The sequence below is a fragment of the Molossus molossus genome, unplaced genomic scaffold (genome assembly GCF_014108415.1).
Source record: "Molossus molossus isolate mMolMol1 unplaced genomic scaffold, mMolMol1.p scaffold_m16_p_21, whole genome shotgun sequence".
NCBI classification, from domain to species: Eukaryota; Metazoa; Chordata; class Mammalia; order Chiroptera; family Molossidae; genus Molossus; species Molossus molossus.
Window position 1 is genome coordinate 3,235,067 of NW_023425357.1, and position 22,100 is coordinate 3,257,166.

Below are 22,100 nucleotides of genomic sequence, written 5' to 3' on the forward strand. Positions count from 1 at the left end.
CAAGAGACATATGAAGAAATGCCCAATGTCACTAATCATCAGAGAGATGCGTATTAAAACAACAATGAGGTATCACCTCACACCTGCCAGAATGGCTGCCATCAACAAATAATCAAACAACAAGTGCTGGCGAAGGTGTGGAGAAAAGGGGACTCTACTACACTGCTGGTGGGAATGCAGACTGGTGCAGCCACTGTGAAAAACAATATGGTGTTTTCTCAAAAAATTTAAAATTGATCTGCCATTTGACCCTGTGATTTCACTTTGAGGAATATATCATAAGAAACCCGGAACACCAATCAGAAAGAGTGTATGTACCCCTATGTTCATAGCAGCCCTATTTACAATAGCTAAGATCTAGAAACAGCCCAGGTGTCCATCAGTAGATGAGTGGATAAAAAAGCTGTGGTACATGTACACAATGGAATACTATGCAACTGTAAGAACGAAAGATCTCTTATCTTTTGAGATGACATGGGGGAACCTGTAGAGCATTATGCTAAGCAATACAAGCCAGTCAGAGAATGACAAATACCACATGATCTCACTTATTTATGGAATATAATAAACAAAATAAGCTGATGAATAAAACTGTCCCAGAGACACAGAAAAAAGTACAGTTTAGACGGACAGATCTCAGAGAATAAAGTCACGCGGATGGATGAGATAAACCAGACTTATATGCATAAAAGCGTAACCAGTGGACATAAACATCCATGCTGTTGAAATGGGGGATGGGATGGGGAGAAAGGTGTTTACAGGGGAAAAAGAAGCATCTGTAACAAAAATAAATTTATAGAAATCAGAAAAGAAAAAGAAAAGGAGAAAGAGGGGTCTATTGATAAAGTTAGGAAGTTACTAAAGGGACATGTTAGGGAGAAAGAAACCAGGCCAGAAGGAAGAAGTATATTCTTTTTTTAGAAAAGTATTTATTGTTGCCAGGATTACAGATGACCCCCTTTCCTTCTCCTTTGCCTCCCTCAATCCAGTGGCTGCCCCACCCCATACCTCTGCATGGTATTAGCTGTGTCAGTGGGATGTGCATATCTGCATATATGTTCTTTGGTTAATGCCTTTCCATACTCCCTCCTCCCTTCTACTCTGAGGTCTCAGTCTGGTGCCTGCAGCCATGCCCTGTACCTATTATATTCATCAATTTATTTTTTTCATTAGATTCTATATCTAGTTTTGGAATTAGGATAATGCTGGCCTCACATAAAGAGCTTGGGTGTCTTCCTTTAGAATTTTTTGGAATCATTTGAGAAGGACAGGCATATGTTCTTCTTTAAATGTTTGGTAAAACTCCCCTGTGAAGCTGTTCAGTGCAGGATTTTTGTTTGTGAGGGGTTTGTTTTTGTTTGTTGGATTGTTTGTTTTTTTACTGCTTCAATTTCATTAGTTGTTATTGTTCTATTCAGGTTTTGTGATTCTTTTCGGACTCAGTTTCGAAAGATTGTATGTTTCTAGGAGTGTGGCTTTTATGTCCAGGTTGTCCAATTTGTTAGCATATAGTTGTTTTAAAATTTTCTTACAATACTTTGTATTTCTCCAGTGTGTTGTTACTTCACCTTTTTTTTGTTTATGATTTTGTTTATTTGTGTCCTCTCTTTTGTTTCTTGATGATTCTGGCCAGACATTCATCAATCTTGTTTATCTTATCACAGAACCAGCTCCTGGTTCTATTGCTCTTTTGCGTGTTCTTTTTAGTTTCTGTTTCATTTATTTCTACTCTGATCTTTATTATTTCTTTCCTTCTACTTCCTCTGGGCTTTAGTTGTTGATCTCCGTCTATTTATTTTAGTTGTAAGGTTAGATAGTTTGTTACAGATTATTCTTGTTTCTTGAGGTAGGCCTGTAATGCTATGAACCTCCTTCTCAAAACAGATAGGTAGGATAAACTCTCAGGGTGGCCGACTGTACGGCTCAACTTCCATCATGTTGTGCAAGTGCTTGTACAGGTGCCAAAAAACTAAAACAAGAAAAAACAGAGCATGACATGAGGCAGGTTGGAAAGTCCACCTTGTTCCATAGACTCACTATCTGGTCTGGCACCTCATGAGGTAGAGACCAAGATCTTACCCTACACAGCCATGATCTGTCATGGATCAGAGGACTCCACCTGAGCGGTCAAACCTGCCTTCTTTCTTCTGCTTCATTGGATGAGGAATCTCAGCTTTTCAACTTCTGAAAGATCTAACATCTTCATTGCATTAGATGGCTGGTTTTCTTTTCCTCACATCTTAGGAAGGGTGGGCTCTCACCACATTTGTAGAGGACGGGTTGATGTCACTGAGCTACAAATGAGGGAAGTGAGACCACAAGGGTAAGGTGTTCAGACCTGGCTGAGTGTCCTGGGTCAGAAGAAACCCCAGAACTTGGCCACGTGTCTTCAGAGGACCTAGAGTCCTCCGGAGCTCTCCTCGTGGAAACATTCAGAGCCCTGACAGGGCGGGGCAGACCCCTTGTGGGCTTCACAGCGGTAGGAACTGGAAGGTGGCAGAAGCTCCTGACTCACCACATCCTGTGCATCTCTGTCCTCAGGCCCAGGGTGTGGTCCGTCTACAAGGCACTCAGAGAAGGTGCCATGACGTCCCTCCTCCCGGAACTTCTCTGCCTCGGTCAGTTGTAGACGTGGGGAGTAAGCATCAAGGGGGGACAGAGAGGGTACACCTTCTGTCAATGAAAACCTCAGGCTCAGGCAGCAGAGTAGACGGGACCTGATGGTAAAATAAAAATCAGCTCAGACGTTCGGGTACAAATCTCTGACTGGGTCTCTCTTCCAGGGCTGAGTCTGGTCCAGAGGACCCACATGCAGGCAGGTGAGTCCTCCCCAGGCTCCATGAGCTACCTCTTACTTTACTCTGGGACTCAGGATGGAGCACAGATGTCTTGAGATGAGGTGATAAACTGTGTGTCTTGGGCTGAGCAGGCAACTGAGGGGTCTTTGTGATGCAGCCTCTGGTTTCCTTTCAGGAACCCTCCCCAAACCCACCCTCTGGGCTGAGCCAGGCTCTGTGATCCCCTGGGGGAGTCCTGTGACCCTGTTGTGTCGGGGGGCCCCGGAGGCCAAGTTCTATCTGTTTAAGGAACAAGAACCTCAGCTTTCGAAAACATATGACCAATGGAAGTACATGAACAAGAGCACTCTCTCCATCACAAACATGACAGCACGTGATGCAGGGAGATATCACTGCTACTATTTCAGCCCCTCTGGCTGGTCAGAGCACAGTGACGCCCTGGAGCTCGTGGTGACAGGTGAGGGGACACTCGGGGGTCGAGCCTCAAGCTCTACCTTCAGGAAGGGGTCTGTTTTCAGGGTGTCTACTCTCTTACAGCCCAGCCCTGAGGAACCTGTGGTAGGTGTGAGCCTATTTAACATTTAACACCCTGCCTCCTCCCCTCCTAGGATCCTACAGCAAACCCAGCCTCTCCGCCCTGCCCAGCCCTGTCGTGACCTCAGGGGGGAACGTGACCCTCCAGTGTGGCTCAGGGCAGGGATTCGACAGGTTCATCCTGACTAAGGAAGGAGAACACAGGCTCTCCTGGATCCTGGACTCTCAGACACACGCCAGAGGACAGTCCCAGGCCCTGTTTCCTGTGGGCCCCATGACCCCCAGCCACAGGTGGATGTTCAGATGCTATGGATGTTACAAGAAGAGCCCCCAGGTGTGGTCACACCCCAGTGACTCCCTGGAGCTTCTGGTCTCAGGTGAGATTTATTATTTTCCCTTTCATGAATTGAGGCAACAGATATATTATCTGAATTCTTGAAGGGAAGAGAGCCCCATGTGAGAGAGTGGGGTCAGGGGAGCACAGGGGCTCTTGGCACAGAGACACAGACAAACAGTGAAACCCAAGGCCAGGCCAGGAGAAGGACTTTATGGCAGGAACAGCCCCTGTAAATAACATCTGGTCTTTCAGGTGTGTTTGGGAAGCCCTCTCTCCTGTCCTAGCAGGGCTCCATCCTGGCCTCTGGACAGTGCCTGACCCTCCAGCATCTCTCTGATGTCAGCTATGACAGATTGGCTCGCTCCGGGGGTTGGGGGAAGGTTCTTCTTTAGAGTTTTGTTTGGCAGCCCCAAGTTAGGTTCTCTCAGGCTGACTTCCCCCTGGGCCCTGTGTGCAGTTTCTATGGGGACCAGTACAAATGCTATGATGAACACAACCTGTCCTCTAAGGGGTTGGCCTTCAGTGACCCCTGGACATCCTGGTGGCAGGTGAGGAACCTATGGGTTCAGTCAGAGACCAGACTGTGCACAGGCCCTGCTGGGGGGTCTTGGGTGGTCATGGACAGAATGAAAATGCAGGGTTCAGAGAGGGAAAGAGACAGAGAGAGATGAGGTTAAAAAGGGAGAGGGGAGACTCAGAGAGACAAGAGATGAACAGAGAGGAGGGCCCTCAGAGAGAATCCTGGTGACTCTCAGGTCAGAACAAGGTGGGTAGGCAGCCCTCACCCACCCTCCCTCTCTCTAGGACAGCTCTCTGACAGACCCTCCTTCCTGGTGCAGCCGGGCACCACGGTGACCTCAGGAGACAATGTGACCCTGCTGTGTCAGTCATAGAGCCCAAGGGACACTTCCCTTCTGTCCAAGAAGGAGAAAGCCAATGACACCCCCCCTCCAAGCTCAGCAGTTCTAGTCAGAGTTTCTCCATGAGTCTTATCACCACTGCCACGGGGGCACCTACAGGTGCTACAGCTCACTCAGAATTTCCCGTACCTGCTATAACACCCCAGTGAGCCCTTGGGGGCCCCTAGCACTGTTCTTCCAGAATTAGCCAGCCCATGGTCCTGTCTCTTCAGAGTCTGAGACAATAACAAATGAGAGAGTTCAGGGGCCCTGCAAAGAAGAACACTTAGGAGCCCCTGATTCAAACCCCTCTTCAATGGATCCTGGATCCTCAGCTGTGGATTAAATGGGATCTTTCAGGTTCGGGGTGTGGGGGGAAGCTTATGGGGTCTGAGCCTCATGCAAAACACAGAACATGCAGCACTAATTGTTTCTATATTGAGACCATTCCTCTCCCATCCTGAACTCTTGGGGATGGTTCACCTCAATCAAAGTGACTCAGAGCTGGTCTGGACTCAGAGATCACAGGAGGTTGAGATCATCCAGTGAGGAGACCAGGGACCTGGCAGAGAGGAGATGGGGCTCATTAGGGGACTGTGTAAATGTTGTGATCTGAGAGGTTGAGGCCTCTGGAGCACAGATCCCAGGAGGAAGGCTTGTATCTCCCCAAGTCCTCACTCACACCCTCATTCACAATTTTCATGAGCAGCTGACACTATCAGCCCATCACAAAACGAGTCAGGCCCCAAGATTGCTGAGTGGGAGGAATCGAGTTATGGGACTGAGGTCAGATGGTGAAGTCTTGTCAAAGAGACAGGTTCTACCTTCCAACCAGCAGTGCACCAGAGTCCCCTTTTCTCCCCATCCTCACTGGCACTTGTTGTTGAATGATTTGTTGATGGTAGTCATTCTGGCAGGTGTGAGGTGATACCTCATAGTCATTTTAATTTGCTTCTCTCTGCTGATTAAAGGCATTGAGCATTTATTTTTATGTCTCTTGGCCATTTGTATATCCTCTCTGGAGAAGTGTCTTTTAAGTCCTCTGCACATTTTAAATTGGATTGTTAGTCTTCTGTTTGTTCAGTTTTATGAAAATGTTATATACATATTAGAAATCAACCCCTTATGTGAGGTATTATTGGAAAATACGTTCTCCCATAGAGTGGGTTTTCTTTTCATTTTGATGCTGATTCCTTTTGTGGTGCAGGAGTGTTTACATTTGAGGTATCTGCATAACTAATGGTCACAGACATAAGTGAGGAGAAGGCCGGAGTGGGAGAAGGATGTCAAGGGTGTGGGGGGAAACAGGAGGGACATGTGTAATACTTTCAACAGAAATGAAAAAAGAAATAAAAAGAGAGAGAGAGACAGGGGCAGAGAGAAAGACAGAGAGACAAGTTTCCTGAGCTGTAATCTAGGATCCTCAGGTAACTTGGGTCTGCCCAGACATCTGTGACCTCTCCCCCACATTTTTTACTTTCCCACCCCCAAGACTACACAGTGGAGAATCTCATCCAGATGGGCGTGGCTGGATTGGTCCTGGTGGTCCTCGGGGTGCTGCTATTTCAGGCTCAAACCGGCCACAGAAGGACACATGATGCAGCCAGGAGGCGAGCACAGCAGGGACAAGGCACTGTTCAGAGAGGGGGAGCCTTGGAGCCCATCTGATGATCCCAACAGTAGGTTAAAGGAAACATGGACCATGAAGCATTGGGAACACTGTCTGCTGAGGGTGTCCAGGGGGAGTGAACACGGCTTGGGTGCAGAAAATGTCTGAGTGCTGCCAGTACAGGACTCCTCCTCCAATAAATATGTATTTCCCCTCTTACTGTGGTGGACTTTCTGGGATGACACCCCTTGTTTCTTCGCTCTTTGACTCGAGGGTCCACCACACATGATTGGTTTGTGTCCACCCATCTGAAACCTCATGATCTCCTACACAGTTGTTTAATATCCTTTTTAAATTTCTAATCACCTCATCACTAGAGGGACTATACTGAGTTTTCTTCTGTCCAGTCACAGGATGGTACTTGGATGCAATAACTGAGTAAATAATCAAAATGGGATACAAACGTGGAAAAGATGAACTCAACGTGATGCCTACCACCAACCACAGGCCCTGAGCTTCTTCCTCTCTGACCCGATGCAACGAATCTCACTTTCCAGAAATGTCACCACTGAGAATCAACACATTTGTGTTTCAAGGAACTGCCTAGGGGGAGTGCTGCCCGGAAAAAGTGTTTCTAGAAGGCTCTGATTGGTGGGGTTTACCAATTTCTCTATATATCTGTATCTAGATATTATCTTGCATGTATGAGGTGAGATATTCAGCCACAAGAGAGAAGGAAATTCTGCCATTTGTGATAACACAGATGGACATTGAGGACATTATGCCACATGCGATAAACCAGACAGATATAGACAAATACTTAATAATCTCTCATATATGTAATATCTAAAAAAGCCAAATTCATGGAAACAGAGAGTGGCATGGTGTTGTTTTTTTTGGCGGGGGGGAGGGGCAGGATGATGAAATGAGAAGATGTTGGTCAGAGAGTATCAATTTCTGGGTATTTGATTAACAAGTCCTGGGGGTGTAGTGTGTAGCATGGTGATTACAGTGAACAGCACTATAGTATATGCTTGAACATTGTTCAGAGAGTGACCCTTAAGTGTTTTCACCACAAAAATGTTGCACTTATGTGACCGTCTGATAAAATTGTTAGCTAATGATATTTAAGAATTAAATTGATACATTGTCAAATCACATTACACATCATTAAAGGTCAATTACATCCCAGTAGAGCTGGAAAAAATAGTCTGCAGTCCTGATGTAAGAAAAATTTACCTAGAAAGCAGGACAGGTAGTGGAGTCTGAAGATAGCACATGTTGGAAAATTTGGGAATCTATCTAGCTACCAATGTATGCACTTACCTACTGTCTGTGTCTGTGTATCTCTGTTAGTCTATTTATCTATGCATCAATCTATATCTTTATCTATGTATCTATCTATGTATCTATCTATGTATCTATCTATGTATCTATCTATCTATCTATCTATCTATCTATCTATCTATCTATCTATCTATCATCTATCTATCTATACATTTATGAATCTATCAGTTTATTTATCTTGCTATTTATCATCAATTTATCTTTCCATTTATCCATCCATCTATTTAATCATTTATCTGTCTCCATCTATCAATCAATCTCTCTGGTTTTAGACTCTAATAAAAGTAATAAGTCTTCTCTAAAGCTACCCCGAGAGTGATACTGTGCTGCAGCAAGCTTACCAAATGAATTGATTCTTCTTTCTGTCTCTCTGTCTCAACAGCTTTGAGTCATACACTAGAAATTACAATAAAACAAAGCAGATCCTGTAGGTTTTGTTTACTTCTTGCAATGCAAAATGAAAGTGTCCACTTTGACGTTGCTTTTTCTTTGGCACAGAGTAAAAAATATGCAACTCGTACAAGGCCTAATAGATATTAGGTGTGAGAAAGATTTTATATTTGTCCTAAAAATTGTTTTATAAATTAGCTTGGCCCAGAAAAATTGAATACTATAAACCCAATAATCTTATTAGTTTCCAATGGCAAAAAGCTATGTTAAAATCAATGGAAACTGGACTTTATTATGCTAAGCAAAAAGAGCCAGCCATAGAAAAGCAAATACCATATGATCTCTCTAATATGTGCAAATGAATGAACAAAATTTACTGATAAACAAAATAGAACCAGAGGCATGGAAACCTGAAAAAACTAACAAAGGTCTAAAGAGCCCTGGCCAGTTTGGCTCAGCGGTTAGAGCATCAGCCTGCGGTCCCGAGAGACCCGGGTTCAGTTCCCGCTAAGGGCATGTACCTCGGTTGCAGTTTGTCCCCGGCCCTGGTTGGTCGTGCGGGTGGCAGCCACTCGATGTGTCCCTTTCACATCGATGTTTCTCTCTCTCTCTCTCTCTCTCTCTCTCTCTCTCTCTCTCTCTCTCTCTTCCTCTCTCTCCCTCCCACTCTACCTGAACAAAAAATGTCCTTGGGTGAGGATAAAAAAAAAAAGAAAAATGTGTGGGGAAACTGTATTAAAAAAGGTGAGGATATTAGGTCAATAACATACACATATAGCCCAGACACAGGCAACAGTATGGTGAGGACCAGGGGAGGGGGAGGATGGGATGAGTAAAGGGGGAACAGTGTGGAAAGTCAGGGATTTCTGTGATTGTGTCAAAAATAAAAATGTTTCTGAAATTATTATGTGATTGAAAAATTTAGGAAAAAAAATATGAGAGTTTATACATAATGCATGTTCAAGAATGTGTTTCAAATCAGACACTCAGCACCTGCTATTTTTAGGGTGACAAGAGCTGGTCCTCTTCCTGTGTGACAATCACCTTGTACACTGTACACACTGTGGTGTGGGGACACTGCCCACCACATCCTGTGAATTAGTCTCTTGGGCTTTATGTTAACAAAAGAAAAATAAATCATCAAGAGCTCTGCATAAGAATTTCCACTGGGAGTCTCCTCTTTTTATTATGTATGAACCACACAATCCTGATACTGCAAAGGAAATAAAGAGTTGTCATCCCTGAATCCACCAGTCAGGACAGCTCGCTGACATTCAAGAGGTCTTTCAGACCACACCTGGTCCAGCCTCGACCACGAATGTGCATGTGTATCTAGGAGGTTTTTCTTAAGACCATCAACCACTGCCATCTCCCCCAACTCCCTACTATTTTATATATTAATCCTGTGAGGTAGTAGTGATTTCAGCACTGGGCTCTGGACAGCTCCGTTTATCTAGAGGGCCTGTAAATATTTGTATATGGCTTACATGTGTTCTATGTAGATTTTTATTTTAAAAGTTGTTTACCTTCTTGTCAAGTATAGTTTCATTTTATATATACATTTTGTCATCTCGGTGTTTTGAGCATCAAGAGCATGTTCAATAGAATAAACATGAGCTATTTAAAAAGAAATAGAGTGGCCTGGCCAGTGTGTCTCACTGGTTGAGCATTGACCCATGCACCAATAGGTTGCCAATTTGATTCCTGGTCAGGGCACATGCTAAGCGTGTTGGCCAAATTCCCAGTGGGGGCATGCAGGAGGCAGCCAGACTACATTCTCTCCCATTGATGTTTCTATCTCTCTCTCCTTCTTCCTTTCTCTCACTTCAAAATCAATTAAGAAAAAATGTTTCAAAAGAAATAATGTGACCCTATAGTTTATATTAGGTCTAAGGATAGAGACTCTTGGAAGCAGGACATTAATTGAACTGAAGACAATATAAGATAGATCCACTTTGTAGAAAAATTTGTATTTTTCTCATCAACTTGTTATTTTAGTCACAGAAAAGTAACCATGAGTGGCAGGGGATGATTCTTTGCAAAATTCTGCCTGAACCCATAAAAAAGATTGCATATCAATATTTGTAAGTGACATGTTAAAGTATTTGCTTGTTTTTTTCTAATGTTGCTGCTGTCTTTTTAATTTCTCTTTCTGTGATTTCATCATTGGAGTGTAAGAGTGCTGTCGATTTCTTGATGTTAATTTTGTATCCTTCTACCTTGCCAAATTCGGTTATTAAATCTAGTAGATTTTTGATGGAGTATTTAGGCTATTCTATGTACAATATCATGTCATCTGTGAATAATGACAGTTTCACTTCCTCTTTTCCAATTTAGATCCCTTTTATTTTTTCTTCATATCTGATTGCTGTGCCTAAGACTTCTAGTACTATGTTAAATAAAAGTGGTGAAAGTGGGCATTTTTGCCTTGTTTCTGTTCCTAAGGAAAATGCTTTTAGTTTTTGCCCATTGAGTATGATGTTGGCTGTAGGTTTTTTATATATTTCCCTTATTGTGTGGAGATATAATCCCTCTATTACCACATCGCTGAGAATGTGGTGTTTCACATTTATTGACTTGTGAATAGTGTACCATTCTTGCATCCCTGGAATGAATCCCACTTGGTCGTGGTGAATAATTTCTTTGATGTATTGCTCAATTCCATTTGCTAGTATTTTGCTCAGGATCTTGGCAACGGATTTAGATGAAGATGTAACACAAGAAATTTTCCAAAACCGTGAGGACAGCACGTGGGGAGCTCCACCACTGTGCACCGGTCTATGTTGACACACAGTGTCCATTGGTCCAATGGTGCCAGGTGCATTATTGGGCTCAGATTGCTGGGCCCTAGCCGATCCCACTGCCTCCTCCCAGGGAACACCTGGGATCTTCCAAACTGGTGGGACCTCTCCACAGTGCGGGGAGAAGCACCCTGAAGAGCCGCCTACTGAGGTAGCTCGCTGCTCCTGTCCACAGCACAGGAACATTCTGCTCCGTGTCTCTGCACTGCACAGGTTTGGTCATCCACCTTCAAGTCCACTCACACTCTCTTACACACTCGTTCACCCGTTCACACACTCACCCTCCCTCCGTTCCTGCCCACCGCCATCTTCTCAAGGTGATTATTGATATGCACTTATTTATTACCATTTTTGTTGAGTGTGGTTACATTTTTCTTTCTATTTCTTCTCCTAATTACAGCAGTTATTTTAACATTTTTTTTTGCAGTGCTGGTTTGGTGTTAAAGTATTCCCTTAGCCTTTTTGTTTGTCTGGGAAGTTCTTCATTTGACCTATTTTGAATGATAGCCTTGCTGGGTAGAGTAGTGTTGAATTTAGATCCCTGTTTTTCATAACATTAATAACCTTGATTACTTCATGCCACTCCTTTCTGGCCTGTAGTGTTTCTGTTGAGAAGTCAGCTGAGAGCCTGATGGGAGTTCCTTTGTAGGTAACCTGTTGCTTATCTCTTGCTGCTTTTAGGATTCTTTGTCTTTAATTTTTGGCATTTTAATTACTATGTGTCTTGGTGTGGGCCTGATTGGGTTCTTCCTACTTGGGTCTCTTTGTGCTTCTTGAACTTAAATGCCTTCTTTCTTCACCAAATTAAGAAAGTTTTCTGTCACTATTTCTTCAAATATATTCTCTAACCCTTGCTCATTTTCTTCTTCTTTGGGGACTCCTATGATGCGAATGTTATTTTGTTGACAGTTGTTCCACAGTTCTCTTAAGCTGTCTTCCTGTTTTTTAATTTTTTTTTCCCTTTGGGTTTTTGATTGATTGATTTTTTTCTACCCTGTCTTCGAATTCACTGATCCCGTTCTCAGCTTTCTCTAGTCTGCTGTTTAGTTCTTCCAATGTGTTCTTTATTTCTGCTATGTCATTCATCATTTGTTCTAGGTGGATTTTCATTTCCAATTGGTTGATTTTCAATGTTTCTATGTCTTTACTCATGGTGTTGATGTTTTTACTCATGCTGTTGAGCTTCCTCAAGATCATGACTTTGAATTGTAGCTCTGTTAAGTTGCTTAACTGCATTTCATTTGTGTCATCTTTGGTAGAGGTTTGTTGTTCTTTCATTTGGGATTTGTTTCTTTGTTTCACCATTTTGGCTATCTCAGTTGGTTCTGGAGCCTGCCATATTTTCCCTGTGAGTGTTGGTGTTGTGCTGTTTGTGGCTTCCCCTACTGGGGTTGGATGAGCTTGAAAGGACCCATGTTAAACACCACTGTCAAGTCTTACTTTCCTGGGTAGAGTTGCAAGTCCACAAATGGTTCAGTTATCCTCTAGCTTTATGCTAGGAGGCTATTAGTTGTGGTTAGTTGAGGAGCCTTGGGTTCTCAGTGAAATGAAAAACTCCCTTAGGTGTTCAGCATAAAGAGATTTCCGCAGGGTTGATTGGGTGCTGGTTGTTAATGAGCCTTAATTTGCAGTTCAATGGCCCACCAAGTTGGGGTTCAATCTCCAAGAAAGGGCCAGACACCTCTCCCCAAAGCCCTGAGAAGAAGTTAGATGACCACTGTTCTGTGTTGCTGCAACTCAGCAAAAGCTTGAGCGCCCTTTAAATCCCGAGTGTCCTCACACAGTTCCAGTTCACCTTCCCTCTGCCAGAGCCCAAGGTGAGTGGCTGTGGCTATTTTAGATCTCTGTCCTGGCCCTGCGCTGGGTAATCATCTTGAGAGTTTAACCCGAGAGCAGTGCTCACCTCTAAGACAGTTGCTGTTCATGGGCTCCCAGTCCCCCTCTCATGCCTCTGCAATTCTACCAGGATCGAGTCAGTGTCCCTGGTTATATGATCCTCGCAAGCTGCTTTTCTGTTGCTTTTTCCTGTCGATTTGTCCTTATTTTAGTTGTAATTCCAGTTTGGTCGTGGGAGATGGTTTGCGTAGCTTCCATTCACTTCATTGCCATTTTGGAATCCTTACCATCACAATATTAACAGTCATTACTATCATCATCATCAGCAGCAGCAGCAGCATAATCACCATCATCACCATCATCTCCTTAATCAGCATCATCACCACCACCATTATCAACATCACCATTATCATAATCATTATCATCATTATCCTCACCATCCTTATCATCATTATTATAAATGCCACTATCATCATAGTCATCATTAATGTCATTACTATCATTATTACCATCACCATTATTATAATGGTTGCTATCATCATCATCACGATCCCCATCCTTATTATCACCATAATCATCATCAAAGTTACCATCACTATCATCACCATCACCACCATCATTAACACCATAACTGTCGATATCATCACTATCATCACCACCATCATCATCATCATCACTATCATCATTTCCATCACCACCATTATCACCTTAACTATCAAAATCATGACCATCACCATAATCGCCATCAACACCATCATCATTACTATCACCATCACCATCACCATCACCATCACCATCATCATCATTCTTTGTCGTCTAGACCCTAAGACAAAATATTCTACATTTTGTTAACTCCTACTTCCTCTTTCACTCCCGTCTTTTGCTTTGGTCTGAAATTAAAAAGCCCTGTTGTCCCTTTTAAGGAGAACACAGCTTAACTGGGATTAATCACTGCCTATAACAGGCCACAATTCCAGATCTCCTAGGCAATGCCCATTGAGATTAATTCCAACAAATTCAATAAGGTTTTTAAAAAAGAGTTAAACAATCACAGTGCTTAACACAGTAGCTCTCAAAGAATGGAAACCACATCTAGGCCATCCAAAGGTAGCTGACTGAGTGAGACAGAATAAGTATTGAACATCGGCTTCCTGCTTGGACCTTCCTGCATATACTCAGAGATAGCAGAGAGTTCAAGTATGAGTAAGGAAGCCACGTTAGCTATGATGAGAATAGAAACACGTTAAAATTTTCTGGAAACCCATGGAAAGAAAGAGTCATAAACCAATGGGTCACCTACCTGAACATGTCATCTGGTTCTGCCAATGCTCAGAGAAACTTCTGGAAATCCTGTCCTAGAGCAACAGTTCATTCTTACTGTTTTATACGTTTGGATTACTATTTTGTAATGCTACACGTTTTCCAAATTAGACATTTCTTTACAGTTCTTGCATTTTCACCATGTTTTAAGTGTTCTCTCTGAATTAGAACACCAGGCCTGTTGCCAAGCAAAAAGGTGGGAGTAGTAAAAGATTTATTATAGACTACACCCATTTTTTTAACTGAATTTTTGGCAATGCAAGAGCCTGTCCTCACATGCATGGTGGCTGTTCTACTCGGGTAAGGGTATTTCATGGAAAACAGAGCTGGAAGGGAGGATAGGGAAGTTTTTTGAAAACTTTGAGCACAAGGGAGAGTTTGAATGTGCAAGTTTTGGAGAACTGAGCAAACACGGGCTGTGGGCGAGGAGCAATATGTCAGGAAGTGAGATGGAGGGACACAGAGGGAAGTGGACTGTAAATCCCCAGAGACTCAATGATAAAAGTCATTCAATAGTAAAAAAAAAAATCAAAGAAGTATCAGATATACTAGTAATTTATATGAACCAACAGCTTTCACACACACACATAAGTCATAACCTCACCTTGAATGTCAACAACACAAAATTCTAAGGAAGAAATGTAATAAGAATTGTGTAAAACTTACAAACACACATATACACATTTCAAACATTTTTAAATGGCACAGAAAGAGACTTGAACTAGTGGAGAGATGCTTGTTACTGGATGGAATGACTCAGCGTCATAAAAATGTCAATTTTCCACATGTTAATTTATAAAAGTACTTCAGTCTACATTGTATACCGATAACTAAATGAGTTGATACTCAAGTTCATATGAAAAAAAAACTAAGACTACTTAGGAAAACACCAAATAGCACAGCTATGAGAGCAGGGGAGGACTCGTCAACCAGAAATTGAAGCATAATAATAGAAAATATCAATGTAATATAAAGTTTAGATGTAAGTTCTAGTATGGAAATTTCATGTGTTGTAGACATGAAATATGAAATCATTGGGCAAAGATAAACTTGCGTGAAAACGGAGATGAAATTAGAACCATACTTCTAAATGTAAAACAGGTAAATGAATGACCCATAAAAGAATGTAAAATAAACATGACTTTCAAAATGTAATTCTGGTATATGTTTATTATATCTCGATAAAGCTTACCTGTTTACTGTTCATAATAAGTAGAAATTGTCATCATCTACCAAAACACCATGTGCAAATATGCCTTTGTCCCAGGAAATGTGAAAAGCTATATCGTGCGATTACTAACTGAAGCATTATTTGAACTTGTGAAAAATTGGGAAAGACCCCCCAAGTGCCCAAACTCAGTTGCATAATCAAAATGGAGTGATTTGAAGAGGTGAAAAGCAAAAGGAAGTTACCTTTGTATGGAGTAAATTTTAGGATGTACTGTTAAATGAAAAGAACAAACTAGTAAAGAGAAGGAAACAAAACAGTATTGGAAGAACACTGACTATCAGTGCATCTGTGTGTAATGGCAGAAAGATGGGCAGGAAGTATCAGCTGTGATTCACGGATGTGGAAAAGCAGTGGAATATTAGAAACAATGTTATTTTTATATAATGAATACATTTGTGTAGAGAGCGCATTTGCTTCACTAGAATGAGTCAGTGGCTGCTAAGATTAGTAAGTAGGAGCTTAATGAGGAACATGATATCCACATAGTTTCAAAGGATCTCTTCACAAATGAATAGTTAGTTACAAAAGGGGGGAAAATCTGGTCCTTATATGCTATGAAATATATACCATTAGCCATAAAAAAGAATAAAATTTTACCATTAGCAACAACGTAGATGAACTTAGAAGATTTTATGCTAAGTGAAGTAAATCATAGAAAGACAAATACCATATGATTTCAGTTATATGTGGAATAGTTTATTTATTTCACCAACTTTAAATTTTATTTTTAGATTACAGTTTATATTTAATATTATTTGGCATTTGTTTTAGGTGTATAGAATAGTGGTTAGACAATCATACCCTTTGCAAAACATTCTTCCTGAAATTTTCAGTACCCACCTGGAACTATACATATTATTATAATATTATTGACTATATTGTTAATGCTGTAATTTATATCCCTATGTCTATTTTATAACTACCAGTCTGTACTTTTTAATCCCTTCAGCTTTTTTACTCAGTCCTCCAACCTCTTTTCTAGCAAATATCAGTCTTCTCTGTATCTATAAGCCTGTTTCAACTTTATTTTGTTCTTCAGATTCCACATGTAAGTGGAATCATGATATTTGTCTTTCTCCAAGTGACTTATTTCATGTAGCACAATACCCTCCAGGTCCACTCATGCTGTTGTAAATGGTATTATTTCATTTTTTTAATGGCTAAGTAATATTCCATTGTCTATGTGTACCACAGGCTTCTTAATCTACTCATCTGTTGATGGACACTTGGGTTGCTTCCATGATTTGGCTATTGTAAATGACCTGCAATGAACACAGGAGTGCATAAATTGTTTCAAATTAGAGTTTCGGGTTTCTTTGACAGGTGGAATCTAAAGGACAAATAAAGAAACATACAAAACACAAATGAACTCATAGATACAGAGAACAAACTGATGCTTGCCAGATGGAAGGGAGGAGTTGGGGGACTGGATGAATAAGGTGAAGGTATTAAGCAATACAACTTGGTAGTTACAAAATAGTCACTGGACTGTAAAATATACCATAGAGAATATAATCAATATAGTTTTATTTATTTAATACTGTACTTATTTATTTAATAGATAGAGTGGAAGGGAGAGAGGGGGAGTGAGAGGAGAGAAACATCCATGTGAGAGAGACACATCGATTGGTTCTCATCCACATGACTCTGAATGGGGTTGGGGATCAAACCTGCAACCCAAGTACGTGCTCTTGACTGGAAATTGAACCCACAGCACTTTGGTTTTGGGGCCAATACTCTTACTGCTGAGCCAAACCAGCCAGGGCTTAATAACTATGTATCATCAAGGTAGTTACTAGATTTGCTGGAGGGATCATTTTCTTAATTATATAAATATCTAACCACTATGCTGTACACCTGAAACTAGTAAAAGATAATATTGACTATAAACTATAATTGAAAAATCAAAATAAAGAGCCATATCATACTATAAAAAATAAAAATAAACATAAATAAAAAGAAATAAACAAAAAGATGTAGCTAATAAATAAAAAATACTATTCAATGAAAAAGAAAACTAAGCATAATATTGCTTCAGTGGAATTTCACCCTAAAATGCATAATCTGAATCTGACCATGAGCTGACATTGAATAAACCTCTTATTCTGCATCAGTTATAGCTTCTTTTACACCAGGACCTGCCCTTGTCCATTAGACCTTGGTTATCCCATCAACCCTTTTATGACCAACAGCGATTAGAACAGGAACCCAAGGTCTTCATTCATGCACTTGCTTGAAGAATCATTAATTAACCTAAATGCTATCTGGAAAGATTTGGAGTTGAACACCACTATTGTCGTGTGAGGAGACCAAAAACCTTGGGCACAGACCATTCATCTTCTGAATGTCCAGCTGCAAACCTACCATTCTCTCCATGGTGCATTAGGACAATATCTAGAATTGGGGATTCATGACAGGCAGAACTTGTTTTTTGAAAAAAGAGAAGTCATACATCTTATTTTGGACCACAGCAGTGGTTGGCATTCAGCAAATAGCTGTTTTGCTTCCTTTAAAAAGTCAGTGTTGAAACATGCACTGGGGGTGATGCATACCCACCCACGACATCCTCTTAGTAAGCATGACCTTCATGGCTCTCTCCTTGCATCTCTCAGCACAGCTTCGGTGAGGCAGAAAAATCACTGTAATTTTGAAACTCACCATCCTGCTCTGCCTTATTCTGTGGGGAAAAAAATATTCTTATTATCATTTCATACCTTAAAAATAAACCCAGAATTTCATTTTAAAACCCTCCTTAAATGGTCTTCTCATTGACATATTATTAATTTATTATTTATTCATAAATATTTAAAAATTAAGGCTTGGTAACAAAGTAATCAATAATCAATAGTTGACTATAAATACTGTATTACCCTCATTAATCTGTTCATTGGTGTGTTATCAATCTATTATTTATTACTAAATATTCTTAGGGTAAGCACTGGTGATCAATGAAGCAATTGTTAATTTCTCAATGTACTTATTTGTCATGTAAATATCAATCTATTGTTGTTCAGGAGCTGGAGCACAGTGTGAAATAGTGCTGATGATTCAACAAGGAGAAGACATGACTTTTGATTCCATGGGACATCTTATTTTCTTGACTCTTTTGGTCTCCAAAATCATTTCAATAATGAAATACACTCCTTACCCAATCAGGGACAATTATTTAGTTAGGCAACGAGAGACATTGAATGTGTAGGTAACAAAACAATTGGTTGAAAATGCAAAGTTAGTCACTTCCTTGAAAATCCTGGACACCAGGTGAGACGGTTATGCTGGAATCTGCAGGTCAAATGGAGCTCTGGGGATGGGGTGTCCAAAAAAGGGTCAAGGTGAGATGGGGACAGATATGCACCAAGAGAGGCAGATTCCAGTATGATACCTGTTGTGAAATGGGAAGTCACAGAGCAGGAACTTTTAGTAGGATAACTGCAGATGTAGAATTCTTTCAAGCGCCTGTACATCCAGAGAGGGAAAAGATTCATGAGCTGAGTCTCAGTCACAATCATGTTCTGGATCTTATGTTGGAAGTTGAGAATAGAGGGGCCACTATTCTCTATGTGTGGCTTTCCATTCTCTGATCGTTGTGTCTCTCATCATTTAGAAACGATGTCCTCACCGTATGTCCTCTTTATTGGTAAAATAATGTTGTCTCCTACCAATTTTTTTTTTGCCAAAACATTCATTGTTGACCTTGCCATTCTGTTAACTATTCAATGACTTCTGAAAAACCCCCAACCACTGAGATCTGCCAGTCAGAGTGGAGGTTTAAAGAGGTGAGCTGATGAGTGGAGATAACGTGGGTCCCTGGACCCATGCTGTTGCTATTTCTTTAGCTCTGGAATTCTCTAATGGTACAGACATCCTCAACCACTGAGTTGTGGAGTAAAAGATACCATGGAGGAAAGACCATGTGGAAGACACTGGAAATGTTTTTTTTCTACCAGAAGAACCGCACAGATTCCTGCCATTACCGAGGACGTGAATGACACAGGGACCCCGATTCCATTCACATCCGAATGCAACTCTCTTATTTGGCCTGTGCCAAAGACAAATGAACCTTGAAGAATAGCAGTGCATTCTTATGTATCGGGTGATAATTTCAATTTCTGCTTTGTCGCAGTTGAAGTCTCATTACTAGACAAAAAAAAATCCATTCATCTTCTGGTGTGTAGCTATTCATCTTGTGAAAATATATTTTCTCTGGTTTCTCTCTAAGGACTATAAGTTCAGCCTGATTCTTGGTGTCAGGGCCAACAATACACTTGACTGTCCTCTTTAAGTGATATGTGGTCTCCAGACCTCTAATCTAGGCCACAGGGACCATGATTGCCCCCCCATTGGGCAGGACTCCCCATAGATTCATTACATTCCATGTTGATTGCACCTGCAAAAAGAAAGTTAGCAACTCTTCCAGGGCCTTTTTAAGGGTTGCAGAGTTTGGGAAAGCAATCTTCCCACTTTTCAGGTCTTGCTGTCTGGTTGAATTTTTGGGTGTCCAGTTGCCTGGGACATGTTGAGATATCCCATTCGTGGTTAGGATTTAGTGCTGCATGTTACCCTCTTGTGAATGATGAACACACTCAATTCCTGGTGGATCTTCTTTGGAATTTGGAGACAACATATTTCTCCTGGGTCCTGTCACCACTAACCACATATGAGTGCCTTTAGAGGCTGCTGGATTTGAGTGTCACCCAGAACATGAGAAGTCTTTACAACAGGTCCAGGGTGCCTGGGCTGAGTGACCCAGGAGATCTGAAGGCATTTGAATCATTGGACAGATGAGGTCATTATACTGAGTCTTCTGGGAAAGTACACATGAATAAAAAAGCAGACACTGAATATTTTGGAGTTGCACTGTGCAATTCTGTAGAGAACTATTCTCCTTTGTGGAATAGTGTCTGGGTTGTTACTGGGCTGCAGTAGAGACCATCTTGGCCAAGTCACCATGAGATATGAGATGCCCATCATGGAATGCGTTTTGATTACCAATCACACCTTGAAGCGGGCATGCCCGGTAGTGCCTTGTCACCAAACAGAAGTGCTTTATGTGGGATGTGGCTAAGCAAGTCCCTGAAAGCATGAGGTAGACAGAATGATGACCTTCTAAAGATATGCACCTGCTCATCCTCAGCAATGTTACCATGTGGCAGGATAGTAAGAAGTTAGGAAAATTCCTGGGTAAGTGGAATGGGGAAACTGAGACAAGAAAATTAAACAAGACCAGACAATTTGAACAAGTTACAAACAGCTAATGAATCCCAAGACCTTACCTTATGTACCAAGGACATTGAGAGCAAATGGTGTATACCTCCCCTTCCTGACCTGAGAATACATAACTTAAATCACCCTGGTTGTGAAAAGAGAGAACAAAGACCCAATAAATGTTCTTATGCCAGCCAAACCCAAGGTCGGATGAAGTCAGGGCAACAAATAACCAAACCGCGTTAGAGCCAGACAGAACCTCATGAGATAAAATTAAAACAGTAAAGCAGAACAAAGAACAATCCCAAACTCCCCTATACACTCAATTTGATGCATCGGTGTATGAACAACGCACCTAAAAATCTGATGAATATACTGCTAACACCCTTCGCTAAGATTCTAGCCCATAGAAAAGTAAAAGTTAAAAAGCACTCAGGAAAATGACCCAGCTCACATACTCTCTGGAGTGCTCCTGTTCCTTTTCTTGGGCATTAACTTTTCACTTCCTCCTAAATTCTAAAAGTCCCCACAAGACTTGCAACCAGAAGGATAGTGGGCAGCAGCAGCTCCTCCCAGGCTAACCCCTTGATCCTGTCTCCAAGGCTCCCCTTTCTCTGACTTCTCAGTGAGCGAAAGCAGACTTGTCTTGGTTCCCTTTTCTCTTATAACGTTTCTTTAAAAAAATTTTTTTTGTTATTGATTTTAGAGAAGAGTAAGGGAGAGGGACAGAGAGATAGAAACATTGATGAGAGAGAACATTGGTGGCCGCCTCCTGCATGCCCCCACGGGGGATCGGGCCCACCACCTGGGCATGTGCCCTGACTGGGAATCCAACTGGTGACCTCTTGGTGCCTGGGTCCCTGCTCAACCACTGGCCACACCAGCCAAGTCTCTCATAACTTTTCTAGGCAGTCAGAGCAGAGCACCACTTGGCTCTCCTGTTGCTTCTTGTACTTAATGCCCTTCCTTAGCCTCACAGTCCCCAGCTTTCATAAACACTCTCCAAAGCACCGGGACTTGCGTTGTGAAATCTTTCCTGCACCTAGTCAGGATCCCACACACTACCGGCCAGCCGGAGGCAGACCTGCTCTGGGCCAATCCCTGCCGAGTAACAGCTCACAGGGGACTTTGCAGGTGTGATTAGGTTCAGTTTGTTGAGATGGGCCTTGACCCTGGGGGACCCAGGGGGACTCCATGTCATCACAAAGTCCTTAGGAGGGAAAAACGGAGGCAGACAGAGCCAAAGACATGTGCCAAAAAAGCTGCAGACAGAATAATGTGACCTCTGACTGTTGAGATAGAAGAGCATGACAAGGTGCAGGACATAGGCAGTGTGTGAAGCTTGAAAGACAGAGAAATAAGTTTTGATGTTCAGAAAGGAAAAATGATAAATCTGTGTTGCTTTAACCCAATAACTTGTGCTTATTTTTTATGACCACCACAGAAAATGAATACACAGGATCTCTCTCTCTCTCTCTCTCTCTCTCTCTCCCTATCTTTCCTCACTCAGATATTTGCAAACTCAGGGGTTGAATCTGTGTGGTTCAGGTTGTATTTCTGGGCCAGGCACACTGCAAATCCTCATGGAATACGGGCTGATGGTTGGGACAAAAAGGTGCTCAGGCCACTGGGACAGAAGATTATGAGTAAAATAGGGACCCAGATGTAGTCACAGATGTTTGCAGAGGTTGGTGCCTGCTCCAGACTCTGCATTGTGGAAGTGAGAGGCAGGCTCCCATGGAGAAGCTGTTCCCTTCCTGTGGGGCTGCTGACGTCACCACCCCATGACGGGG

The 22,100-nt window shown here is 41.9% G+C and overlaps 1 pseudogene; it reads left to right on the forward strand.

Moving 5' to 3' along the window:
* The first annotated feature begins 2,584 nt into the window (after positions 1-2,584).
* LOC118639335 lies at positions 2,585-4,562 on the forward strand (annotated as a pseudogene).
* The last annotated feature ends 17,538 nt before the right edge of the window (positions 4,563-22,100 follow it).